This window comes from Aedes aegypti, chromosome 2 (genome assembly GCF_002204515.2).
Source record: "Aedes aegypti strain LVP_AGWG chromosome 2, AaegL5.0 Primary Assembly, whole genome shotgun sequence".
Classification (NCBI taxonomy): Eukaryota; Metazoa; Arthropoda; class Insecta; order Diptera; family Culicidae; genus Aedes; species Aedes aegypti.
In genome coordinates this window covers 121,489,276-121,515,663 of record NC_035108.1, presented here as the reverse complement: position 1 = coordinate 121,515,663, position 26,388 = coordinate 121,489,276, and the positions used below count along the sequence as shown (strand labels likewise).

General features: G+C 39.8%; 1 protein-coding gene across 12 annotated transcripts in view; it reads right to left on the bottom strand.

The window, feature by feature from the left end:
- Window positions 1-26,388, bottom strand: part of LOC5576549 (translation initiation factor IF-2) — a 393,961-nt gene that overhangs the window by 219,889 nt on the left and 147,684 nt on the right. Inside the window, exon 1 of one of the 12 annotated variants that reach the window (XM_021842148.1) lies at window positions 142-162. The exons of the other annotated variants lie outside the window; for them this stretch is intronic. The gene's annotated coding sequence lies outside the window, so the exon portion shown is untranslated. Of the gene's footprint in view, window positions 1-141; window positions 163-26,388 lie in introns of those variants that run through there. 12 annotated transcript variants of the gene reach the window in all.

Sequence of the window (26,388 nt, the reverse complement as noted above, 5' to 3'; positions counted from 1 at the left end):
GTTCGGAAAATTAATGGCCGAGAGCTTGGGATGTTTGTGGATAAGATGGGGCTGATTTAAAACAAAAATCGTGTTTCAATTAGAGTGTTTTGCGTGTTTGGTCAATTAGATATTATGTTGTTTCTTGTGTTGTTAGCTTACCAACAATAGCATAAAATGCTTATGATATCGTTTATAGTTGAAGTACCTGAAAAGGAAAAAAAACCGTTAACGATGAGTAGAAAAACAGCTGCAAATGGAATAGAGTACAAAAAGAAATTCAGTTGTAAGATATAAATAGCATCAAACCCATATTCTTCACGTTTTGTTTTTTTTTTAGGAATTGTGAAAGTAAAGTATTAGTTTCTAAATTATACATAGGATCCTAATTTTTATTAAATACTAGTATTAATCAAGAGAATCGTCTTGTGTTAAAGTGTCTTACAGATTTCCATAAAAATTTATATAATGCACAAGATTGTGAGATTTAGGAATTGTATTCATCCACCTAACAGAGAGATTTTTTTATAACAACCCAGAAGTTACAATTTGAAGAGACCTCATTTTTTAAGCTTTTTGCAATGATTTATTAAAATTTACCTTTAAGCTCTCGAGTTCTTATGTTTTGGCGGTAGCTGTTTGTAACTGTAGAGAATACTTCATTGATTTTTTTTCATCAATATTCCCATTATTTGTTGAGGTATTTATTTTTTATTTTGTTCTGCTTCACTGTCACCTCTAATGACGGTACTCAGAGAAACCCAAATAACTACACATCTACAATACCAAATCCAGAGGTACAAATAGTGGGCGATTCATGCCTCGTAAGATATGTCATTAGGCTGCATGCGAAAACGACGTATATCGCCTCCACCTTGTACGCTTATACTTTACCAAATACGATTGTTTCAAGTCAAGAAACTGGGGTCCCGATAGCCGTAGCGATAAACGCGCAGCTATTCAGCAAGACTAAGCTGAGGGTCGTGACACAGACAAACACTCGAACAAATTCCATTAAAATCCATCGCCCAGTTTACTGTATCATCTCCTGGTGACCATGTTGCGCGAAATATTATTTTGTTCAACAAGACCTACAGATGGCGTTAGTGTGAAACGTCAAACACGAAAGAAAACAATGCGCCACTATGGGCGATCAGGTGGCCACTAATAAAAAAATGACTTTTTCTGATAGATTCTTCTGGTACATCAATACATAGTAAACACTTGTATTAAGATATTCCTGGAATACTAGAGCAATATCCTTGGTAGTACCATTGAAACAATATGCTTAAGTTATAGTTTTTAGGAAAAACAAAGAATTCAGTACAAATACGCTGTTCGAAGGTTAGAAAGCTATCTTAGAAAAATACAACGAAATAAAAATTCGTACTTTGGTACAGGTAAATGTAGGGACTTCACTGAGAACAATATATTTCATTTCTTACCGAAACTTTACTTATCCCATACTATGTTGTCCCAGGCTAAAATTAATTTCCAAGGTTATTCAAAGATGTAAACTAAAGGATCTAGAAGAATTTAGCTGCACATTCATATTACGGACACTTAAGGCCTCTTCGAAGTGTTAGCCATCTAAAAGCATATAAATTAAATCAATCTTTATGATGTCTCAGCGTTATTATGCTATCAGGACACTTACCTATCGAATGGTAGGTGAAGATTTGAATTCCACAACTCCAATAAATTTAAATAAACAGAAATGTGTGTCCTCTTCATGATCCTTATTCCGGACACCACCTCACTTTTGCTTCTTATTCCGGACGCTTTGATTCGAATTCCGGACAGCTCGTGAAAAGCAAACTTGGAAAAGTTGAATTGTTAAATAAACACTACCAGCCGTTAGAAAAACGTAAAAACTAGTTGCGCATTGTAAATTTTCATGGATTGCTATGTAAAAATCTCTTCAAAACAAGTCTCCAAATTGTAAGCTTTTGGACGGCAAATTTTGAAACATTTCAATTGAAACCTTTCTCATACAAAGTTGAGTGTCCGGAATTTGAAGCTGTCCGGAATTTGAATCAGAACGGTACTTGCACTTTTATCAGTTGGGGATCATTGACTTTTTTCAATATTTTTGCCTTTTTTTCTTTAATATCAAGTAAAGATAATTTCAGCATATAATTGAATATCGACCATTATTATGTAAGATTAGTTATTGGTAATGGTTTTCACAACGTTAATTGTATTAGTGGCCTATATGCATCATAAGTAAAAAACGCATTTGTATCAAACGCATTCTCTTCGCGATAAGCCCTTTTCAAAAGTTGGTGTGGAAAACTTGTTCATTGAAAACAAAATATCAAATTTGTATCACAATACTCATAAATATGACATAAGATGGCAGAAATATTTTTGGCCGCCATTCTATATGGACTCCGCCCATAGTGTGCGCACGCCTCTGGGTGTGAGATTTGTAACATAGTAATTTTGAAATGATCGTTAAATAAGTAGTCGATGGAAATTTGGTCAGTGTTACGTCTGTTTGCCTATGGTCGTGGGTTCGAATCTCACCGGTCGAAGATCTTTTCAAGTTGGAAATTTTCTCGGGCATTGAGTATCTTCGTACATGTCACACGATATACACAATTACACAAGTAGTGTAGCTAGGAGGGTGCGGTGGGTGCGGTCCACACCGGGCCCCGAGTTCTTAAAGGCCCCGAAATCATGGTGAAAATACTTAAAATCATACAAAATTAAGTTTTTAACAAAATAAAATGTATAGAGTCAAGTCAAACAGGCTTTGACGGGATCTGAATTGGTATTAACGGGAAAGAACCCTTATATCATTAAGTATTGTTGCGGGAACTAGCAGCACTGCCGCGGACACCCCACATTCGCCCTTTTCTAATGCCGACGTTTGACAGCTACGAACGAACAACGAAAAAGGCCGGAACGATGACAAGACTGTCATCGAGAGGGCTTCATTAAGAACATTCACATTTCAATAACCACGTTTGTAATACGATTTCTCTAATAAAAAAAAAACTATTTGTTGGATTCGAGGGAAAATTGAATTAGTTGGATACCTTAACGTAAGTAACTTTAATTGATTGTAAATGAAATCCTTCAAATAAAAAGATGCTCTTCCACAGCTTGAAAAGGCCAAAAAACGTCTTTTACGAGGCGGATCCGAAACCCTGTTCAACGATCCAACAAAATTCAAGGTTAAGTCCACGATCGGATTAACCATCCGCGATGCCAGAGACGGAGCGTAATGACTGCAAAGTCTCTAGGCAGTCCAACAGTTTGGACAATATGGTCCAATGTTCGGCCTGTGAGGAGTGGATCCATTACGGATGTGCGGGAGTGGATGGCAGCGTCAGGAAGGTCAGAAATTGGCGATGCGAGACATGCAAGTCATCGATTGCCTATCGCCCTCCACCGTCAATCCTACCTCTAACGACAACCCTGGTGATCCCTTCAACGTCGACACTGCCAATTGTGACTGCTGGGCTAGAGAACGTGTCAAATACTCCGATGTCGTCTGGTGCTGCGGCTGTAGTTGTAGGCGATAGTGTTATCAGCCCAATCGGGAGCTGTTCCTCCCAGTTCTCTTCGCCAACTACAGGAACAACAAGCGCTTCTAGAACAGGAGATGGAATCTCAGCACATGCTGGAGCTGGCAAGGAAGAAGCAACATTTAGAGTCAGCGATTTCGAAGGTCAGAGGTCAGATTCTGCAAAGTGGAGAACTGGAATTACCGACGATGACTACGATAGTCGAGTAATCCGGAGTAGGACGAGTGGAAGAATGGATGAAAAGGGTGGAAAATCAACTGACGAACCTGTCACTCATACATCCAGTTGTGACAGAAGTTCCTGCATCAGTGGCAGCTCCGTTTAATTCAACGTCCACGCCAATACCTGGAACGATGAAAGATAACCTGGCCAGTTCATCGTATGCTCCCATCTCGGTTTCCGTTCAACCCAATATGACCTCGGCACCGATGTCAACAATGCCTTCTGGATCATCAACGTTTTTGCCATCAGCCGTACCGTACAGTACCGTGCCATCACTCCCGTTCCAGGCACCACGGTTTGAGCAATACATGAACCAAGGAGCTATTCCGAGGAGTCGTGTAATGGCTTCACTTCCACTGCCAGCAATGTGTATACCGGCAACAGCAACTCCAGTATGCAGTACGGTCCCAATCGCGACATATCCACGAAGCAACGATTGGAGAGGTGTCAACCGGCGCTGCGGCGCCTTTCCTTTCATCGATATATCAACCACCGGTGACCGGGCATCCACCGATTCAGAGTCTGCCGCCTGTTCCTGGACAACTGCCTCTCTTTAATCAGCCCTCTGTGTCGGGTCAGCAACCTCTATCAGGTCAGCCGTTATACGCTGGGCAGCCGAACGTTCTCGTAAATCCGTATGCACCAGTTGGACCGACTCATCACCAGCTATTGGCTCGTCAGGTGATGCCGAAAGATCTACCACCGTTTAGAGGAGATCCGGAGGATTGGCCGATCTTCTACAGTGCATACATCAACTCAACCACGGCGTGCGGTTATTCTGATGTCGAAAATCTGGCGCGTTTGCAACGAGCCTTGCAAGGTAAGGCGTACGACGCAGTTAAAAGTCGATTACTGCTACCGGCGTGTGTACCTCAGGTGTTGTCAACTTTATATATGCTTTTCGGGCGCCCTGAGCTTATTATTCATAATTTATTAAATAAAGTAAGGGAGGTACCGGCTCCAAAGCCGGATCGGTTAGAGACATTAATCTCATTTGGGATGGCTGTGCAGAATCTCTGCGACCATCTTGAGGCTGCGGGTCAAGTGGCAAATTTGTGCAACCCAGTGTTACTCCAGGAGTTAGTCGAGAAAGTTCCAGGGCAGTTGCACCTGGATTGGGCGTTGTACAAGCGGCAGTTTCCAGCAGTTGATCTTCGTACGTTCTCGGCTACTTGTCGTAGCGGCTTCGGACGTTACGATCATTTCGGATAACAAGCCCTCAAAGCCGACTAGGAACGAGAAGGGGAAAGAAAGACACTTCCTTAACGCTCATGGGGTTGAGGAATCAGCGAAGAGATCCCCGTCATCGAAGCCCGAGTCCTCTCCATTAGTACGGTGTCTAGCGTGTGAAGATCCGCAGCACAAAGTTAAAGATTGTGCAATTTTCAAGAAAATGGATCCAGAAAGTCGTTGGAAGGTCGTCCAAGATCACCATCTGTGCCGGACGTGCTCGGGTAAGCACGGTCGTCGACCCTGTAAGACACAATCCACCTGTGGCATAGAGGGATGTTCAATGCGTCATCATCAACTTCTACATTCTGCCCTCCACAAGCCAAACAAGCCGGCGAAAGATGAAACGAAGGACTCAGCGGTAACAGGAGAAACAAGTGCACGGGTAAACACACATCACACTCAGAAGCACTCTGTTCTTTTCAAATATCTACCTGTACGCTTGTACTGGAAAGGTAGATCGGTGGAAACATTTGCGTTTTTAGACGACGGATCATCCATGACTCTGGTAAAAAATACGGTGGCGAAAGAGCTCGGAATTGACGACGGAGAAGATCTTCCGCTTTGTCTAACATGGACGAGCAATGTAACACGACACGAACCAAAATCTCAGCGGATTTTGATCGAGATCAGCGACGCCAAGCAGTCTGCAAGATACACACTGAACGATACGCGCACAGTGAAGAACCTCAGTCTGCCGCAGCAATCTTTGAACTACGAGAAGTTGGCACGGCAGTACACTCACCTGCAAGGACTCCCCATCACGAGTTTTGAATCAGTGACAGCTGGAATCCTCATCGGCTCCAATAACGCCAGTCTGATAACAGCGTTGAAGATACGAGAGGGTCAACTAGGCGACCCCATCGCGAGCAGAACTCGGTTGGGTTGGACAATATCGGGAATGGCGGCAGGAAGTAATCCCACAGCCAGCGCTAGCTTCCACATCTGCGAATGTACGAAAGATCTTGACTTGCACGATATGGTAAAGGAATTCTTTACCGTTGAGAGCTTGGGAGTAGCCGATTTCACACGTCTTGAGAGTGATGATGACAAACGTGCCCGATCAATACTGGCGCAGACGACCCGCCGTATCACAACGGGGTTCGAAACGGGACTTCTGTGGCGTTATGATCACTTCAAGTTTCCTGACAGTTTCGGTATGGCCAAGAGGCGACTAGAGTGTTTCGAACGGCGGATGAAAGCAGACCCAGAACTTCATGACAGTGTCCATCGACAAATCAGCGAGTATCTCGAGTGCGGCTACATACACCAAGCTACTCCAGAGGAGCTGGAGACAGCGGACCCGGAAAGGATTTGGTACCTACCTTTGGGAGCAGTGCGAAATGCCAGAAAGCCGGGAAAAATACGCCTTGTGTGGGACGCTGCAGCGAAGGTCAAAGGAATCTCTTTCAACAGTATGATCTTAAAGGGGCCTGATCTTCTAACTCCAATGTTAACAGTCCTTTTCGGATTCCGTGAGCGGAAGGTAGCGATCTGTGGGGATTTGAAACAAATGTTTCATCAGTTTCGCATCTTGGCCAATGATACACAGTCGCAGAGATTCCTTTACCGTGAAGACCCAACTCAGCCCATTCAGGTATACACAATGGATGTGGGGACCTTTGGGTCGACATGCTCACCATGTCAGGCCCAATATATAAAAAACCTAAACGCCGAAGAGCACAAGGATACCTTCCCGAGAGCAGCCTCAGCAATAGTGTTCAAGCATTACGTTGATGACTACTTGGACAGTTTCGACACCGAGGAGGAAGCAATCGACGTGGCGCTGGAGGTAAAGCAAGTTCACGCTAATGGAGGTTTTACCATCAGGAACTGGCTGTCTAATTCTACGACCGTTCTTCGACGGGTCGGGGACTCTGGGAACCAGGGATCGAAGCAGATCGAAGCAAACAAAGAGAAGACGACGGAGCGAGTTCTGGGAATGTCATGGATTCCAAGTGACGATCAATTCACCTTCGAAGTAGATGCGGATGTAGGAAAAGTGGTACCAACGAAGCGCAACTTGCTACGATGCGTCATGAGCATCTTCGACCCTCTGGGACTGATGTCACACTTTCTGATACACGGTCGAGTCATTATTCAGGATGTTTGGAGGACACAGACTGGCTGGGATGAAGTGGTTTCTGCAGAAATCCAGGGAAAATGGCGACGTTGGACTGCGGGATTTGCGGAGCTCTCAAGAGTCCGAATCAGCCGCTCGTATTTCCCTGGGTTTTTGTCAACGGAGATTAGGGAACTTCAACTCCACATATTTACCGATGCAAGTGAGGACGCGTATGCCTGTGCTGCTTATCTTCGAGCGGAGATTGACAACGAAGTTTTCTGTGCTCTCGTGATGGCCAAGGCGAAGGTAGCACCGCTTAAGGCTCTCTCTATCCCGAGATTGGATCTACAAGGAGCCCTCCTGGGCACTAGGATGCTTCGGACTATTGTGGATTCGCATACACTCCCTATAGTTCGTCAAGTGCTGTGGACAGATTCGGAAACAGTACTTGCCTGGATACGATCCGATCACAGACGCTACCGCCAGTTTGTAGCCTGCCGAGTAGGTGAGATATTGTCCAAGACAAATGCAGAAGACAAGCGTTGGATTCCGTCGAAACAAAATGTGGCTGACGAGGCGACCAAGTGGGGAAAAGAACTCTGCCTGAGTTCCGACTCCAGATGGATTGAAGGACCAGACTTTTTACGACGGTCAGAAGCAGAATGGCCGCAGAAGGTTACAGAACAGGACTCGGAAACAGTCGAAGAGCTGCGTGCTTGTTTGGTGCATCGAGAAGTCGTGATGGAACAGTTGGTAGACTTCAGTCGATACTCAAAATGGGAACGTTTAGTGCGGACCTTTGCGTACGTGATTCGTTTTTGGATAATAGCCAACGGTGCAGATTGGAACAGCCGAGGACGACGGGTCGCCTGTTGCAGGAAGAAATCCACAAATCTGAAGCATTTCTATGGCGCATGGTGCAAGCCGTAGCCTACCCCGATGAAGTCGCTGTGCTGCTCAACAAGGATTCAACGGTGAACCAAATCGGCAAATCAAGCGCCATCTATAAACTTTCGCCGTTTGCGGATGAGTTGAACGTCCTGCGGGTAGATAGCCGAATTGGAGCTGCCCCAGATTTACCTTATGACTGCAAATTTCCCATCATACTCCCACGGTACCACCGACTCACTGAACTCTTGGTTGATTGGTATCACCGCAAATTTCTACACGGAAACAATGAAACAGTGGTGAATGAAATCCGGCAGCGTTTCCAGATACCAAACCTTGTAAGGTACAGAAAGCTTCACCTGTCACACCAAGAATGGCCCCGTTACCACCGTCGCGTTTGGAAAAATGCGGTCGACCGTTTACATACATTGGCCTCGATTATTTTGGACCAATATCTGGGAAGCGTGGTCGTTCGCTGGTGAAGAGGTGGATAGCCTTGTTCACTTGCTTATCGGTAAGAGCCATACATCTCGAGGTTGTACATTCGCTATCGACGGAGTCATGCAAGATGGCAATCCGTCGCTTTGTGGCAATGCGTGGGGCACCCAGCGAGATTTATACGGACAATGGAACTAACTTTCAGGGTGCTAGCCGTGAGCTGAATCAGGAGCTCCACGAAATCAACAACGGATTATCAGATACCTTCACTGATGCCAATACGAAATGGTTCTTCAACCCGCCGGCCGCCCCACACTTTGGAGGAGTATGGGAACGGCTTGTACGAACGGTAAAGGTCGCCCTAGCATCTTTAACCAGCTTGAACAACCCGGATGATGAAACGTTGCTCACTGTCATCGCTGAAGCAAGCGCTATTGTCAATTCTCGTCCATTGACATTTATCCCTCTCCAGTCCATGGAACAAGAGGCATTAACGCCAAACCATTTTATCCATCTCAGTTCTGATGGCGTTGTCCGATCCAAAAAACCGTTGATGGAGTCGGAGGACGTGGGTCGGACGAATTGGGACATGGCAAGGCAAATGGTTGAACATTTTTGGAAGAGATGGACACGCGAGTATTTGCCCAGTATCTCAAGGCGAACGAAATGGTTCGAGGAGGTAAAGACACCGGAAGTAGGTGACTTGGTGGTATTGATAGAGAAGACCGTACGCAACGTCTGGACAAGGGGCCGCATAGTTTCGATGATAGCAGGGCGTGATGGTCGTGTGCGACAAGCCGTCGTACAGACAGCCAACGGAATCCTTCGTCGTCCAATGAGTAAGATCGCAGTGCTGGACGTACAATCAACTAGTAAAGCTGCGCCGGAGACGAACCTGCAGCGTTACGGGTCGGAGAGTGTTGCGGGAACTAGCAGCACTGCCGCGGACACCCCACATTCGCCCTTTTCTAATGCCGACGTTTGACAGCTACGAACGAACAACGAAAAAGGCCGGAACGATGACAAGACTGTCATCGAGAGGGCTTTATTAAGAACATTCACATTTCAATAACCACGTTTGTAATACGATTTCTCTAATAAAAAAACTATTTGTTGGATTCGAGGGAAAATTGAATTAGTTGGATACCTTAACGTAAGTAACTTTAATTGATTGTAAATGAAATCCTTCAAATAAAAAAATGCTCTTCCACAGCTTGAAAAGGCCAAAAAACGTCTTTTACGAGGCGGATCCGAAACCCTGTTCAACGATCCAACAAGTATATTGATAAAGGTAGTGTACACAATATTTTTTATCACATTCTTAAAAAGTATCAAAGCATATTTTGATAATGCGAACAAAGGTGAATGAAAGTCTCTAAAGTCTCTTTTTTTGCATTGCAATGATTCTTAATGTAAATTCTTGAGGTTCCAAATATTACTAGGCTTCTATTCAATAAGCTCATAGATTTTCATCTTCAGGAATTCTTCCTTTTTTAGATTCATTTAGGCGTCGTCCACAAATTACGTAACGCTCTCGGGGGAGGGGAGAGTAGGTTCAAACGTTACGGCTCATACAAAAATTTGATATTTTTCATACAAAAAGCATTACGAAGGGGGGGGGGGTCAAAATTTGCCAATTTCAGCGTTACGTAATAAATGGATGCTGCCTTAGAACTGTTTTTCAGGAATAGGTACGAAAACTTCTCCAGGGATCCCTTAAGCATTTTGTCTTAAAAATCTATACAAATAAAAATGGATTGGTGTTTGTATGTCACGAAATGGCTTGAGAACGAGTTCACGGATTTTCACAATTATTTAAATCTATTAAGAAAGCTTGAGAAAACAAGAAACATAAATTTGAAATTTCCCAAAGGGATTTTTTGAGTAGCCCTCGAATGATTTCTTAACATATGCCTAGTGGAATACCTTTGGAATTTGCTCCGGAGTTTAATAATGGAATAACATCGAAAACTCTTCCAGAAACTCATACAGGATTTCATAGAAAGGCTCCTTCAGAAATTCTTGTACCGATTTCATTGAATTAAGAAATTAAACTGAGTTATCTTACTTTGCATACTTCTGCACAAATTGTTCCAAGAAAATAATAAGAGTTAATTCTAGCATTGAAAAAAAAAAATCGTGTTAAAATGATTTTGAGAAATCATGTACGAGTTCCTCGAAAAGCTTTCATGGCAATTTTTCAGAAGTACTTTCAATTGTTTTCAGAACCAATCTTACACAACTTTCCCCATAGATTATCCCACAGATTGCTTTTTAAATCCTTTCAGGGATTATTCCACAAAAATATCAGAAATTCTTCCAGAAATTTTACAATAAATTCATCTAGGGATTCCTCAAAAAACTCTCCATAAATTTGGAGTTCCTTCAAAGGTTTTTTTTTGAATAAGTTTGAAGTGCATTCTACTTATATGGTTTAATATCACAAAATGCCACATTAATTATTCCGGTATTTCCTTCAAGAGTTCCACTCCAGGGATTTCCTCTAGAAAATTTAGGATTGGAATTTTTTTCAATATCTACTTCATTAGTTATACTGGTAACTCATCCAAGATTTTCTCAATAATTCATGAGAGATCTGGAGAGTAACATCTGCGGGCGGTCAATTATGTTCATGCTCATGCTCAATCCATGAGAGATCTGAAGATTTTTGAAAGACTTCTCTCGTGTAGGAATTTATCATACTTTTCATCAATGATATCTTTGAATTCCATATTATTCCCGATTTACTTTGCATCTTCCTGGACAAATTCTTAGGGAAAACTTGTGAGAATTTTGAGGACTTCTTTGATAATTTTCAAGGGTATCATTAGGAAAAAAACATTAAGGTATCGATAAAAATGTGGTTGAACTTCTCAATGTAGCTCAAATGAGAAAAAGTCATTAATTCCTTGGGAAGTCTATGAAAAAAACGCTCTATGTACTCCTGAAGAAATCTTCTAATTAGTAGCTGAAGGAAATTTTTAGCAAATACCTTGATGATTGATGAAGAAAATCATTAAATCCCACAGAAACTCTTGAAAACACGCTTTTAGGATGTCTGGTCGGATTACTTGAGGAATCCTTATTGAAATGTACAATCCCTTTTTGGTCTTATTCTTTTAGGCTTGAGATCTCCCAAGGCACTTGGCCGCTATCAGCCTTGAAGTGGTCTTATCGGCATTTAACTCTTCAATGACATTTAGATTACTCATTAAAAAATGAAAATGACTTCAACAATAGATGAATACAAGGTCCCTTATTTTCAACCACAAATTTTCATGTTTATTGAAAGTATATTAAGATTCATTCACAAAATGCATAACGCTAAAACTAGTATTCAAATGCATAATTTCGCAAATAAGTTTATCTGACCTCGAACTTAAGAATCATCACTATTCCCGAGGTCAAAAATAGATTGGAATATGTTTAAATTGAATTGCAATTGATTGCAATTTTCTGGTAATTTGTTGACATATTTCAGCGAAACATTTCAACCAAATCGTTATACAAAAAGTGAGTGTTCGGAATATGAGACAGTTTGGAATTTGAGACAAAACGGTACCAGAAAGAAATAAAGAATCAAGAAACTCGTCAAAGTTAGTCAAAAATATTGGCACATGACGGATTTTGAGAGGCAAACTGACAAAATTTTCACACAACGTAACAAAAATAACATTTTTGCCTGTCTCAAGGATCAAATCATGCGTCTGTAACAAAACATACATCTGGCAAATTTCACCATATACACGGTTAACGTCATGTGTAGTGGTGCCCCAATGTCATACATAACAGGTCCGACTCTTAGTATGTGTTTGCTTGTATTAGTCACGATTGGAAAATATCTTACACTATGACAAATGAATTATCACACAATATAGCAACGCTTATAGCGCATTAATAGTAGTTTTGACATGCATGTTTTTCAATAGATTATAACAAACCTGGACAATGGAGCGAGTTAGAGGTGTTGGTAGAGAAATCTACAAGCAGTACCAGATACGTAGCACTTAAAATATTCTCTAATCGATTTGTTTACGCAAACCTAACTTTTCAGATTAAATAACAATAAAAAAGGAAACAATGCACACTGGGCCAGGAGCAGAATTTAGCCAGACAAAACCTCTAGCGCTTTAGGAGTGCATTTTTTCGAGTTGGTGTCAAAGGAGACTTATCTTGAACTTGTTTGTTCTTCAATTTGATGATAAAAGTTAGTTGGACATTTCGCCGCATAGGTGGCGCTGCGATGCAAACTTTTTTGTTTTGCGTCCTCGAGCTTTCGCGTCTTCGGCAATGTTTTAGAACGTGTAAAAAAACGACAAGTTGTCGAAGACACCAAAGTTCTAGGACTTCAAATAACAAAGTTATGGTAAAAAATGTGTAAATCACTTAAATTTTACGTTTTTTCTACTTTTTACGTCAAAATCGTAAAATGTTTCATTTTAACAACCATGCGTCGCTTAATTTTGATAAAATGCATATACTTTATTCGAAAAAATCTTATTATTATATAAATATTTGAATTTTTTAACAAATTATTGTAAAAATATGATAATTTTTAACATAACTTAACTCAAAAAGTTGCAAATTTTTGCAAAAACTTATCAATGATCCCAAATGCGCTATATTTCATCTACCAAATGTCAAAGTTTGCCGGATGTATATTTTGGTATATTTGAGATATCTGAATTCAAAATAACCACCGTTTTCATATTAATAGAATAGACTTATTATCAATTTTATCATTGTACTACAAGATTGTTAGACACATTGCGTCAATCAAGTTTTATCAATCAAATACTTTTTATTAGTCAGGTGTTACAGTATCTAGATATTTTCATATTGTTGTGTCATCTCCAGCAACTGTCTAATTAGAACTTCGCTATGGCCTGCTATAATTCATTTTTTACATACTGTTATGACCGCGTCGAGACAGTTCTCTCTGACATAAATCACAATTTACAAATCACTAGTATCAAAATAAAAGTATTTGATTAACCAATCTTAACTGACGCAATGTGTCAAAAATCTTGTAGAATAATGATAAAATTAATAATAAGTTTATTCTATTTATATGAAGAGATGGCTATTTTGAATTAAGATATCTCAAATATATCAAAATATACATCTGGCAAACTTTGACATTTGGTACATGAAATATAGCGTATTTCGGTACATTAATAAGTTTTTGCAAAAACTTGCAACTTTTTGAGTAAAGTTATGTTAAAAATTATGATGTTTTTACAATAATTTGTTCAAAAATTCAAATATTTATATAATAATAAGATTTTTTTTCATACAGTACATGCACGTCATCGAAATGAAACGACGCACGGTTGTTAAAATAAAATATTTTACGATTTTGAGGTAAAAAGTAGAAAAAACGTAAAATTTAAGTGATTTACACATTTTTTACCATAACTTTGTTGTTTGAAGTCCTAGAACTTTGGTGTCTTCGACAACTTGTCGTATTTTTACACGTTCTAAAACATTGCCGAGGACGCGAAAGCTCTAGAACGCAAAACAAAAAAGTTTGCATCGCAGCGCCACCTATGCGGCGATATTTCCAACTAACTTTTATCATCAAATTGAAGAACAAACAAGTTCAAGACAAGTCTCCTTTGACACCAACTCGAAAAAATGCACTCCTAAAGCGCTAGAGGTTTTGTCTGGCTAAATTCTGCTCCTGGCCCAGTGTGCAATGTTCTCAAAACTGATCAAATGGAAAAGATTTGAAAATAAAACATCTATGTCATAATAAAATTAATTTCACTTTGAGATAAATCTGGGTGGATTCAGTTAGGCGTATATTTTGTTTTCGCGATTATTTACACCGAGAAAATGAAGTACTCGAAAGTGAGTTCATTCCACTCAATTCGGGAGGTTCGTGCGTCAACTTAATTAAGAGCCAAAATAAGGAATATCTGCTGATTAAGTTATTTTCACTCAACCGGGCAGATGCCAAACACAATCTGTCAAAAAAATTTTTGCAACAAAAGAAATAAAACACACGCACACCATCACGCATAATGTTTCGTCAACCCGTTGAGGGCGCTTCGATCATGTCGATCAAAGATGGAGCTGTGTGTCTTGTTATTAGTCGTCTTCGATTAAATACTGATTTTATTGATGTTCGCATAAAAATTAAACAATGATTTGCCAAACTTTTAAGCAATTTCATCGCATATTAGGACTTGCACTATTATGTTTGATATTGTTTGGTTAAAATATAGGGCTAAATTTCGATTAAATCGATTTTCTGTTCGTTTTCTTTAAATGGCAAGATACAATACGTTTCTAAAGCACCAACAAATTGCTTTTGAGCGTTGTTGACAGTATTAGGAACTCTCTTGATAAGCATTATTTTTCACAGTAGTTTTCAACCTAGAAGGGGAATTCCTTCCTAGATGGGGGAGAAATTGCTGGGAATTGCTTGTCCGAGAAAATTTGTTAATCGTTTTTCGTTGTCAAAAAAATGCCGCTGTTTATTGCTTCATAATTTCACTAATATATGCCATCTCACCAGAATTATAGGCAAACAAATATAAAGAAATATAAGAATATAAAGAATATAAAGAATATAAAGAAGGAAATTAGCCAGTATTAATTTCACAAGGAGTGCATGGCATGGGAAAGATTGAAAACCACTGAAAGTGATCAATCATATCATCTCAATGCTCTGTTTTTTTGTAGCTTTTAGAATCAATAGAGAAGATGTTGTACAAGTTCGAGATTATCTATAACAAATTCAAGTAATCAAAGAACATCTTTTATGTGCTCATGACTTGAGTAAACTCCGATGTATTCAAAAGCAAAGCTTCCCTTTATTAAATATGCTCTATGTGTGACAAACACTCTTTCATCTTTTTTGTCCTATTTATCCAAAGCCACCCTGAATAGACTGCCGTTTGCTCGTTGCAGTTCCATCCATAAGCTAATATTCTTCCGCCACTTGCACCTTCACCTTGGACAAGCAACGAGGCGCACTAAAGCTCAAGTGTTTTCCACCCCCGGCTCTTTTCCGAAGGAAGCTTTGAAAAGCCATGCCACTGCAAGGAAGGAAGAACGACTTTGACCTTTTCACTTCAATTTCCCTATGCTGCCGCTGGTGCATTTGCAAGCTGTCTTTCCCCTTTAAGCCTGGAAGGCGGCAGAAAGAAACCGAAAAATGCTTGACCGTGATTCTCAATCACGTTCTACGCTACACTCACTCGACTGCCAAGCGATACACTATTCATTCAGGGTGACACATTTGCACGATGCATCAAAACGCCAAAGTGACATGGTGCCCCCTTAAATCAAGCCTCCAACCGAGCTCTTTACCGGAAACTCAGGAGGGGGACCGAACCGACAGAAATACGACCACCCGCAGGGACCAGCAGCAGGGTAAAAACGGGTGAACGGAAAAAGTTTAAATAGGATTGGAGGGTTTACGCTAAGGTGGCCCATTTTTATATGAAAAAGCTCTAACTGTAAGACTCTCAAGTTACTCCCTCCAAATTTATTCACTTGGATTCCCAGAAGCTACGACAAAAGTTTGAGCGAAATCTTTCAACTCCAGTGTTGGTTATACGAGTTTGAAGTTTGTATTGAAAAATCGACTAAATAAAGTCTGTTACACCTAGAATATGGCCGCTTCTTTCAACATACATACGTAGAATGGGGAATATCGAAATGCATTCACCATTATTTTACAATTTCTGAAAAATGTTATGTATTGATTTACAACGTAACTCAAAACAGTTGCGTAATAAGAATGCGTTGCGTAATAAGAAAGCGTTGCGTAATGAATCATTACAGCACTGGTATCAGTTGCGGTATGACTATTATAACACTTCATATTTCAGTGCAGGAACGAAGGCCGTTTCATGACAGATTGGCGTGATGAAAAACAGCCTATTACGATGAGAAATTGCAAAAAAAAAAACTATTTTTGTATTTATATTGCAATTTTAGGGATAACTTTCCGTTCTACGGTTGAACAGAAAGCTACGAAAACTTTGTCTCTGCCGTCAAAAATCTGTAGAATTTTGACTATTTCTATCTTTGGACTGTGTTTTAATTAAAAGGTTATGTAAAAGAAGAATACAGTGAACAAAAGTGAAAATACAGTGAGTGTTTTAATGTGTATTTCTGATGCGGCCATTCAGCTAGATTTTAGCTGCCGTACCTAGGACGGAATGTATTTTTGCATCCAGAGGAGACAGACGATTGCAATAAATCAATCCGGTGAGTTTGTTCCATTTACTTGAAACTAGAATTTTAGAATCTGTTAGGTTTTTGCGTTCTGACATGCAGGACGAAGTGAATTTATTTGCTATGCCTGTTTTCGCGTTTCTGGGTGTAGTACAGGAGGTATGTTCAATATAAACGCGTTTCAACATATCAGTTGTCAGGAAACTGACTGTGCGTTGTCGTTTCTAGTTCAAATTTTGTTCTCGCGTATTTTTTTTCTCCCTCGTTTTGTCGTTTTTTTTTCTCGCTCGTTTTTAGAAATGAAAATGTTGCTCGGTTTGCACGTTCCGGTCGATATCTTGTTAGGCACCTGATAACACGTTTTGCTTGCACGACTGTTACCCGCGTAATATTCGGAACGTTTATTTTTTTTTTTTTTTTTTTTTCAGAACTATCCGATGACCCAAGAGGGATCGGTTCTGCTTTGTATTTTATTGAGCAGAAAAATAATTATCATCACAGTTAATTAAGCATTGTTTTCTCTTTTGATTGCCGGCTTTCAAAAGATTAAATTGAAAAAAAAAACATAAACAACAAACGCCCTGGGTCATCGCCAGCTTTTCAGGCGAACCATGACCTAATACCTTTCCCAACCTCCTCAGCCGTAGCACTTATGAGAACGTCACTGAGTCGGTGGCCTCTCATTAAGTAAGTGCTACATCAACATTTCCTTCCCCTATCCCAAGTTATGGTAAACATGGGCGTGGCCAGGAATAGCAATATTCATGCGCTTGGTAATATTGTCCAAGATTGGGTCAAGGTTTTATCCCCAGCCTTATCTCTGAAAGCGGTCTGGATTAAATAATCAAACGAAACATTAATATTGCTAGTATCCAATCTACGAAGTATACCGTAACTACGCTAACGCTAACGCTAACGCTAACGGTTGAACAGAAAGCTACCGCAGCAGTCATACTACTGATTTGCACAAAGCATCATCGATTGGCTGCGATGATACCTTGGAAACCACGCTAATGATTGTTGTTTTCTGCTGTTTTTCAAAGCTTTGCACTCTACTAGCACACTTCGATCAGATGGCTTCGTTCAATGATACAATGATTTTCAAGCCTGCGGTAGAACTTTGACAGCTGCGGTAGAACTTGGCGGCTACCGCAGAACGGAAAATTTTCGAAAGAACCGTAATACTACAATATAGTACTACATTGCTACAATTTATATGGCAAATCTTAGGTATTTGTTCGCGCCCTTAGATCCCAACGATAGAAACGAGTTTTCTATCGTTGGTGTTTTCTTCGAGTCTGGTGAAGAATAAGGGTTTTAATTTAAGTGAAAAAAATTGGCGGGCATCTTGGATTTTGATGCCATCTTGATTTTAAGTAGTAGAATGAGTTTTTGAACTTGTTTTGTAGATTACATTAATTACATTATTTTTTCGTAAAAGTTTGCGACAAACGATTATTTTTGAGTATATAATAATTAACCATGGGATGGGTGAATATCTGATAAAAAAATGTGTGTGAATTTGCCCCACTTGTGTGGGAAAAGTTCGTTTGAAACAAATAATTTTAATACAACTATATCTCAAATTAGGTAAATATTTTGACACAAGTATGTTCAGCAAAACTATTGCCAATATGTTGAAGGTTCACTGTACGGTATTTATTTCTTTTCTGGAAATATTGATTATACTACTATGGTCGATCTTTTGCCCCACCTTATCCAATGGATCACCCTATTGTACACACTGAACTTCAGTCGACCCCGGACGGTTCCAAAAAATAAGATTTATTTATATTTCCCCACTTGTCGGCCCAAATGACGACCGACCCAGTGTTTGACGACGACGACCATTCGGAACGCAAAAGGTCAAGGCTCCACCACCCTCGCTCATGGGACACTTGATTTCCGCCAGCAAAAAAAAAAACTGATTCATTTCTGTGCATAAACATAATCTTGTTTGACGGCGGAAGTAGAGGGCTATTATTCCACTGCATGCTTACATGGTGGGGGCAGTGGTTTTAAAGTTTGTTTTGGGATCTTCTTAAAAATGAAAAGGATACCAAACCAATCAATCTAGATCAATGTCAGTGTTTTCTATAGATTTTGAAAACTGCCTAAAAACACTTGCCAATCCTATTTTGTGTCATTAAACACAGGTTGTTCTGATTGAACTAACATTCTGGGCTCGGTGTTCCAAGATGACCTCCACAGTAGTCAATTATCTGAACTCTACAATACATTTGATTCGATCGTACCGTAAATTCGGGTGTAATTGATCAGTAGGGTGAAATTGATCACCGTGTCACGCGATTTTATTTCTTACTAATAGTGCACCAAGCTCATTGAAACTTATAGTAAATGAACGTTGTTTGTCTTAAATAATGTCTAATTGTGTATAGTGAAGTTTTTTTTTTTGTGCCACAGAATGTTTATTTCTATGAAAATAATGTGAAATTCTAGAATCAAGTTTAGTGTGAAATTGATCATCATCTATGAACTTCTAAACAAGGATTTGGACATGGTGTAAACCTGAAAGTTTGTAAGGATGCTAACAATATATCTCCAAAACAGATTTTACTATCAAAACTCTTGCCAATTTGCTCGTTTTGTTGAAAAATTCAATTTTCTGTAACAAAGTAGGGAAATCCTTTGTAAATTGCCTACATTTAGGCGTTTTTCGCGGTATTCTTGAAATTTAATTATTGATTATTTTCATAAATATTGTCATGTTAAGAATTTGGCAAGCAGATTTGGATTCAGGAGGCCCAAATTAAGTATGTAAAGTTGATTTCGAAACTAACAATAATAACATTGACAAGTGATCAATTTCACCCCGAAATGGGATTCCCCGATTTTTAATTTTGGAACCAGATTATTGGCACTAACATCACATTTGTTGAAAAATTTCGGTGCATGAGCCAATGAGGTTCACCGTCATACTTCTTTTCCTGCATTTAGTTGTATGGTATTGATAACAGTTTAGAAAGCATACCAAGAAAACAGTGAAAAATGATCAATTTCACCCGAAATTACGGTACCAAAGATTTGAGTTAAGGACTTTGTTAGTATCTATTGCCATATCTTCTTATTTATTAATGCAATCATAAATGGTTCTTTGTTCATCGTTCAACTATTATTTTACGATATAATGAAAATATTAAATTTAACATAAAGCTTCTGGTTGAAGAACTGAATATTTTTTTCAAATACTCATAAGAAAAGCTAATGGCACGATAATTGGTTGGGCATGGCGTACCATTGGTACCTCGTGTACCTGCAGGAATAAAATAGACCCCTTTGTGCGGTCCTTAGCCTCTTGCCCAGCAACTCCTATCCCTACTTCCTCGTGGTACTGGCCGGGGTACTAGTAACCTTGGTGAAGATCGGGTAACCAACCCTCGGTGGGAAGTTTGGTCGTATGCTGACAGGGAAGGGGGGGTTTTGTTTTTGCTTTTGCTTCTGCAAACCTTGAGCGTCTGAACTCCATGTTAGGAGCGGCTCACAACAGCGTCTGTTCCCCATGTCAGGGGCGGCTGATCATCGTCTGAGTGCCAGAGAAGGACTCTAAGCTAAACTGTGCACTATGGTCCGCCGAACATTTAGGGGGAATGGTCCTCCGTCCGTCCGTCGTCTATCACCTATAGCAAACGAGTTCGTGGGAAGTTATCAAGCAGGTTTCATCGACAACCGCTCGACAACGGACCAGATCTTTTCCGTGCGGTAAATCCTCCAGAAATGCCGTGAGTACCACGTACCTACGCACCATCTGTTTATCGATTTCAAGGGGCATACGACAGTATTGACCGTGTAGAGCTATGGAAGATCATGGACGAGAACAGCTTTCCCGGGAAGTTCACAAGATTGATTAGAGCAACAATGGACGGTGTGCAAAACTGCGTGAAGATCGCGGGCGAACACTCCAGTTTGTTCGAGTCTCAGCGGGGACTACGACAGGGCGACGGACTTTCGTGCCTGTTGTTCAATATTGCGCTTGAAGGTGTCATGCGAAGAGCCGAACTTAACAGTCGAGGCACGATTTTCACGAGATCCGGACAATTTGTTTGCTTCGCGGACGACATAGACATTATTGGGAGAAATTTTGAAACGGTGGCAGATTTGTTAACCCACCTTAAACGCGAAGCAACAAGAGTCGGGCTAATGGTGAATGCGTCGAAAACAAAGTACATGCTGGTAGGCGGAACTGAACGCGACAGGGCCTGCCTATGAAGCAGTGTCACGATGGACAGGGATACCTTCGAGGTGGTGGACGAGTTTGTCTACCTCGGATCCTTGTTGACGGCTGACAACAACGTTAGTCGGGAAATACGAAGGCGCATCATCCGTGGAAGTCGTGCCTACTAAGGGCTCCAAAAGAAACCGCGGTCAAGAAAAATTCACCACGCATGAAATGCACGATGTATAAAACGCTCATAAGACCGGTAGTCCTCTACGGACATGAGACGTGGACTATGCTCGAGGAGGACTTGCAAGCTCTTGGGGTTTTCGAACGCCGAGTGCTAAGGAAGATCTTCGGCGGCGTGCAGGAGAACGGCGTGTGGCGGCGAAGGATGACTCTACGGCGAATCCAGTATCGTGAAGGTAGCTAAAGCTGGAAGGATACGGTCAGGGCATGTTGCAAGAATGCCGGACAACAACCCTGTAATTATGGTGTTCGCTACGAATCCGGTCAGAACAAGAAGGCGTGGGGCGCAGCGAGCTAGGTGGATTGACCAGGTGCACCAGGACCTGGAGAGCTTGGGTCGCAGTCGAGGATGGAGAGATGCGGCCATAAATCGAGTGAATTGGCGAAATGATGTTGGCGAGGTTTTATCAAGCAAATTGATGTTAAACCAAATAAATAATAAAAAGGGACTTATGGAATCTTCGACATAGGGAGAGATATCGAGATGTAGAACATCGAGATGTGGAGAGTCGACTGTATCTGGAATCATAAGAATAATATGACATAAAATTCTAAAATACTGATCAATTTACCCCCGGATTATAGTACTGTTTACTCTGAATCACAGAAAGAGCTTTTGAAGTTGTTTCTTATTTATAATTTTTAGTGTTGAACTGGATTTTTTACCAAAAACTTGATAACAATGGTGTAATCGATGCTAAACTTGCTGCTCAACGCTAAGGTTTAAATTTGGAGCAATCTGAGTAACTGAGTAAAGTAAATGACATAGTAATTACATAACGATGGTCCCTTGAATATCGAGTTATGGTAAGTCGACTGTACTTCACGATATTGGAAAATATTTCCAAAAAAGTATTTTCAGTACCGGTTGTACATAATGGAGAAAAACATAAATCCTCACAAATGTTTTTTTTACACAAGTTTTGATATTTGAGAAATTTGAAGTGGAATATCCTTTTCCATAAAATATAAAACGATTTAATTATTTTGCACCACTGTAGTATTATCGTAGCCAATAATCTACTCAAAAAATATAAGGAATTTATCAGAACTATAGAATAGCATAAACCCTACCAGTCTAGAATTATATACTGCAGACAACAACCTTCTAGAGGATGAATTTTGAATCAGATTTTTCATTGTCAAATATACAGTGCCTGTTCGATTTTGGCAACATGCCAAAAATCTCCATGGTGCTTAAATCAAACCGTGCCAAAACAGAACGGTTGTTTTAATTGAAACACCGTGATAATGACCACGAATTAAATTTACCTATTTTGAACATGATAAGCTTAAAAACGGCCCACAGAAATATTGAGATTAACAGAATTGTTGACTGACCCATGATCCATTTTTTGTATATGTATTTCCGTGTTGCCAAAATAAAAAAAAAACTTTGTCGAAAAAATAAACTTTCTCAATATATTGGAAATTGAAAAAAATATTGTTACTAGCGCCACCTAGGAGATGAATTCCTATTCACATTTTTTACCGCCAGCCTTCTAGCTCTCAATATATAGCAGATTAAAAATTTATTGCTACCAACATCTAGTGGATGAATTCTCACCCGGATGTTTCACTGCCAAAAAGCCCTTGATCTGTTGAAAAAATTGATTCTATGACATTTCCCGGAAAACCATTACCTGGAATGCCGTTTCCCGGAAATCATATCCCGGAATGACCCATTTCCCGGAAACCCATTTCCCGGAATGCCAATTCCCGGAATGCAGCAAAAATAGACTTTTGCGGATTTTGTCTTTATACTGATGGTTAACAAGAGCCCTAACATTCGTAGCGATTAACGCGCAACTGTTCAGCAAGACTTCAGCCAAGTATCGCAGGTTTCAAATCCGCCGATCAAGATTTTTTCTGGATTGGAAAATTCTACCTTCAAGGGCATAGAGTTGCTTTGTCAATTGGCGAAGAATATTCTCAGTTAATCAATGTGGGAACTAGAGTTACATATTTCTCAGGAGCACATAAATGTACTGACGAGCCTCCAATCAAACCGTTTCTCAGCTCTTCGGAATCCTAGTGTGCTGCGCTAGACGGAGGCTCACGAAAATTCTAAAAGCGCGCGCTAGGTAATGTGCTCCCGGGGAGACTCGTCTCATGCGCTGCTTGGCGCTACGGCTCGCCATCGGCATGCAAGTTGTGAAACAACTGCTTAGTAACGAAGAGCCTCTACAACTATTCTCGCCTCATTAAGCAGGTGTCTAGATGGCCTACATGATATGGTCGGAGACTCGCGATCCAAGAGTTACAATTTCAATCTTCGTTGAAAACTTTTGTTATCACTTCAATTATTGCGCTGAATTTTAAACAGCACATGTGACGGAGCACATGAGACAGCAGTGAGACACGTCTCAAGAAAAATGTGGCGCACTAAAAAAGGTCTCACAATGTACAGCGCTCCCGTGCGCTTGCAAGCAATGAGGCTCCTGCACCTAAGGCTACAGCACGCGCACTCTAGTGGGAACGCTAAAAATGAACATTGAGCCGAGAAGTAGGCTTTGTCGCAATTGAAATGTCATGCCAGAAAGAAAAAGAAGAAGAAGATGATAACTAACTGAAACACTATCACAGTATAACATTCAGATTAGTGTCTTATTCCAAAAGTGCGGAAGGAGTTGAAGGAAGCGTCACAAGCCTTACAATATTGACAAGAAGGAAGTTGCTCCATATGTCAAAATTGTGCGTGACATAATTTGTGTATAATCCAGGGTTGTGAAAAGTCATGGAATTCACGCTACAGTAGCCAAGCAGAGCAAATGGCAGTCAGCGAAGCCAGTGAAATTCATGCCTATCGCTGCTGTAGGCAAAATGCCTAGAATGTAATACAACACCCGTTGCTAAAGGACAACCCGAAACTACTGTAGAAAAATGTTCTATTTTCCAGAGAATTTCCCGCATTTTCAGCCTTCGATGATTTAGTGCACTCAAAATAGGCTACTTGACGTGAATCACGTAAGGTACCCCGGGGCAAGTGAGAATCCGGGGTAAGTGGGGCGTTTCGTCATAGCTCAACTAGGAAAAGTTTTTCATGGGGGTATTCTTCTAGAGAGTTGAAGATACAATGACAAGGAATGTATTTAGTACTAAACATATTGTTATTTTTATTACCATGTGGTTCATGTAACAGTTGTCAGTTCAGCGCCATTTTCAACTTGCATGACAAATTGTGACACGTTTCACGTCTTGCATTGACTCGCAAAAAATAAATGTGTTTTAAATCGAGTTTCCATCAGTAAGCTATAATTTTTAGTATTATTACAAGCTGCTGACGATAAACCAGTATTTTGTTTTCATTTCATATGAAATTTTCGATGGTCTATCTTACCCCAAAATATATTTGTACATGGGGTAAGTGGGACCTATCAAAACAAAAACCAGAATCAAAACTTTTCGTACACGTTTCATACATTTTGCTAGAGAGTAGCACTAAAACATTCAAATAAATGATTTTTTATCAAAAAAGATCAACCTCAAATTACCTAATTGCATAAGAGGGAGAAGAAAAGTGTTATTATTCTTTATTTTTCAATATTTTTTTTTATTTTTGAAATACGTCTTCAAAATTGAACAAACACACAGCTGAAATTTGAAATTTGAACGATCACATTTCTATGTTATTTGCACTTTATTTGTCATTTCTACCAAATTGAGTAGTGATGGAAAACAATTCCATCCCATAAGGTGGTTTTCTGCCATGCATATAAATAATAACAAAACATATGTATAATTTCGGCAATTATTGATTGTTTATGTGCTAAATTTTAATTAACAACTTATAAATGATATATTTTGAAGATGTTTAATTCCTCTTAACGCTTTTATTGAAGAATTTTCAGTTAATATTGAATGTGAAGTGACATACTATTAAATAAAGGGTTTCTTCCTAAAACGTAACGTATTTTATGGTTGATCCCTTATGTACATCAAATATGTACTTGATATTAAAAATCTGTGACTTATCAATTCTTTTATTGTAATAGTTGACTTACTGATGTGAATTGACGCATGAAACTGGATGTGTTCCACTTGCCCCGCTTAGCGAGGTAACTGCGTCCATTGGCTCATTCAAAAAGTTTCTTCCAAGGTTTTCACAATTTCGAAATTATTCGATTAGTTTCATGCACACACTAGCAAATATGTTGCCAAAACGTGATTGTGTTGTTGGATTTGAAAAATATTGACATTTGAAAATTTGATTGAACAATTTGTTTGAACTATCGTTTTTTTCGTTCCCACTTGCCCCGCGGTACCTTATTCAAACAACTGTAGTGAAAAGAGCTATGAGAGTTTTTTGAAATTCAAATCTACTATTATTACCATTCCCAGCCCTGGTTTGATCTAATAACTCAACAGAATAACCTTAGTTTGAAAGAAGGGACAATTTATGATGTTTAATATTAGCAGCCTTCTTGCCAAAAATGTCGGTATAATTCGGAAGAACAGCAAGTTTTCAAAAGAAGGGTGATTCTCTATGAAAATGACAGTAGCTTTGATTGGCATTCATGTTGATGGATTTGTTTATCAGTTTGAACATTATTATTTGTTCTAATAGCATAACTTGAAAGAACAGCCTATGTATGAAAGAAGGGCAAAATAAAGAAACTGTGGACAATAATATCTATTCCAGAATAATATGAAATAGACTGAACAAAAAGTTTCTCACAGACTGCACATAGATGGTACAGAGGTTTAAAAAGTCTTGAGATTATTTAGTCTTAAAGTAAGTCTACAGTTGGAAATCTTTCAAAGGGATATTGAGCATTTTGCACCTTATTAGACTACTGTGCAGAAAATTTTTGCACAGTGAACATTTGCACACCTCACACATACACTTGCATAACAGTTTGACAGCTGTTTCGTTACCAACGTTTTTCGTCCCTGTTTTGATGCTTATTTTGTGTGAACGTAAATTATCACATAAACAAGGCATTAGTTTTTTTTTGCGAAAACTACTGCAATAATAAGAATTTACATGAAAAGTAAAATGGCTCGTCTGCAACTTATCCCTGGTAAGTGTTTCGCCGCCATAAGAATTCTCCAGTGAGCAATGCAGGAAAAATCCTTCTAAATTTCAGTTCGTTAGTCAACGTGGAATACTTACAGGGAGAACCCAAAGTCGTCAATGAAGACTGAATTTGCTGAAAGATTAACTATCCCTGACATAAGGAACAGATACTGTTGTGAGCCCTGACATGGAGTACAGATGCTCCAGGTTTGTAAAACCATATCCCCCCTTCTCTGTCAGCATACAACTAAATTCTCACTGGGGTTGGTTACCCGATCTTTCTTAAAGTATCTCGTATCCCATGTGGTACCGGGGGAATAGTGATTGGAGTTGCTGGGCAGGACAGGGTCACACAAAAGTGTCTATTTATTATTCCTGCAGGTACGCGAGGTAG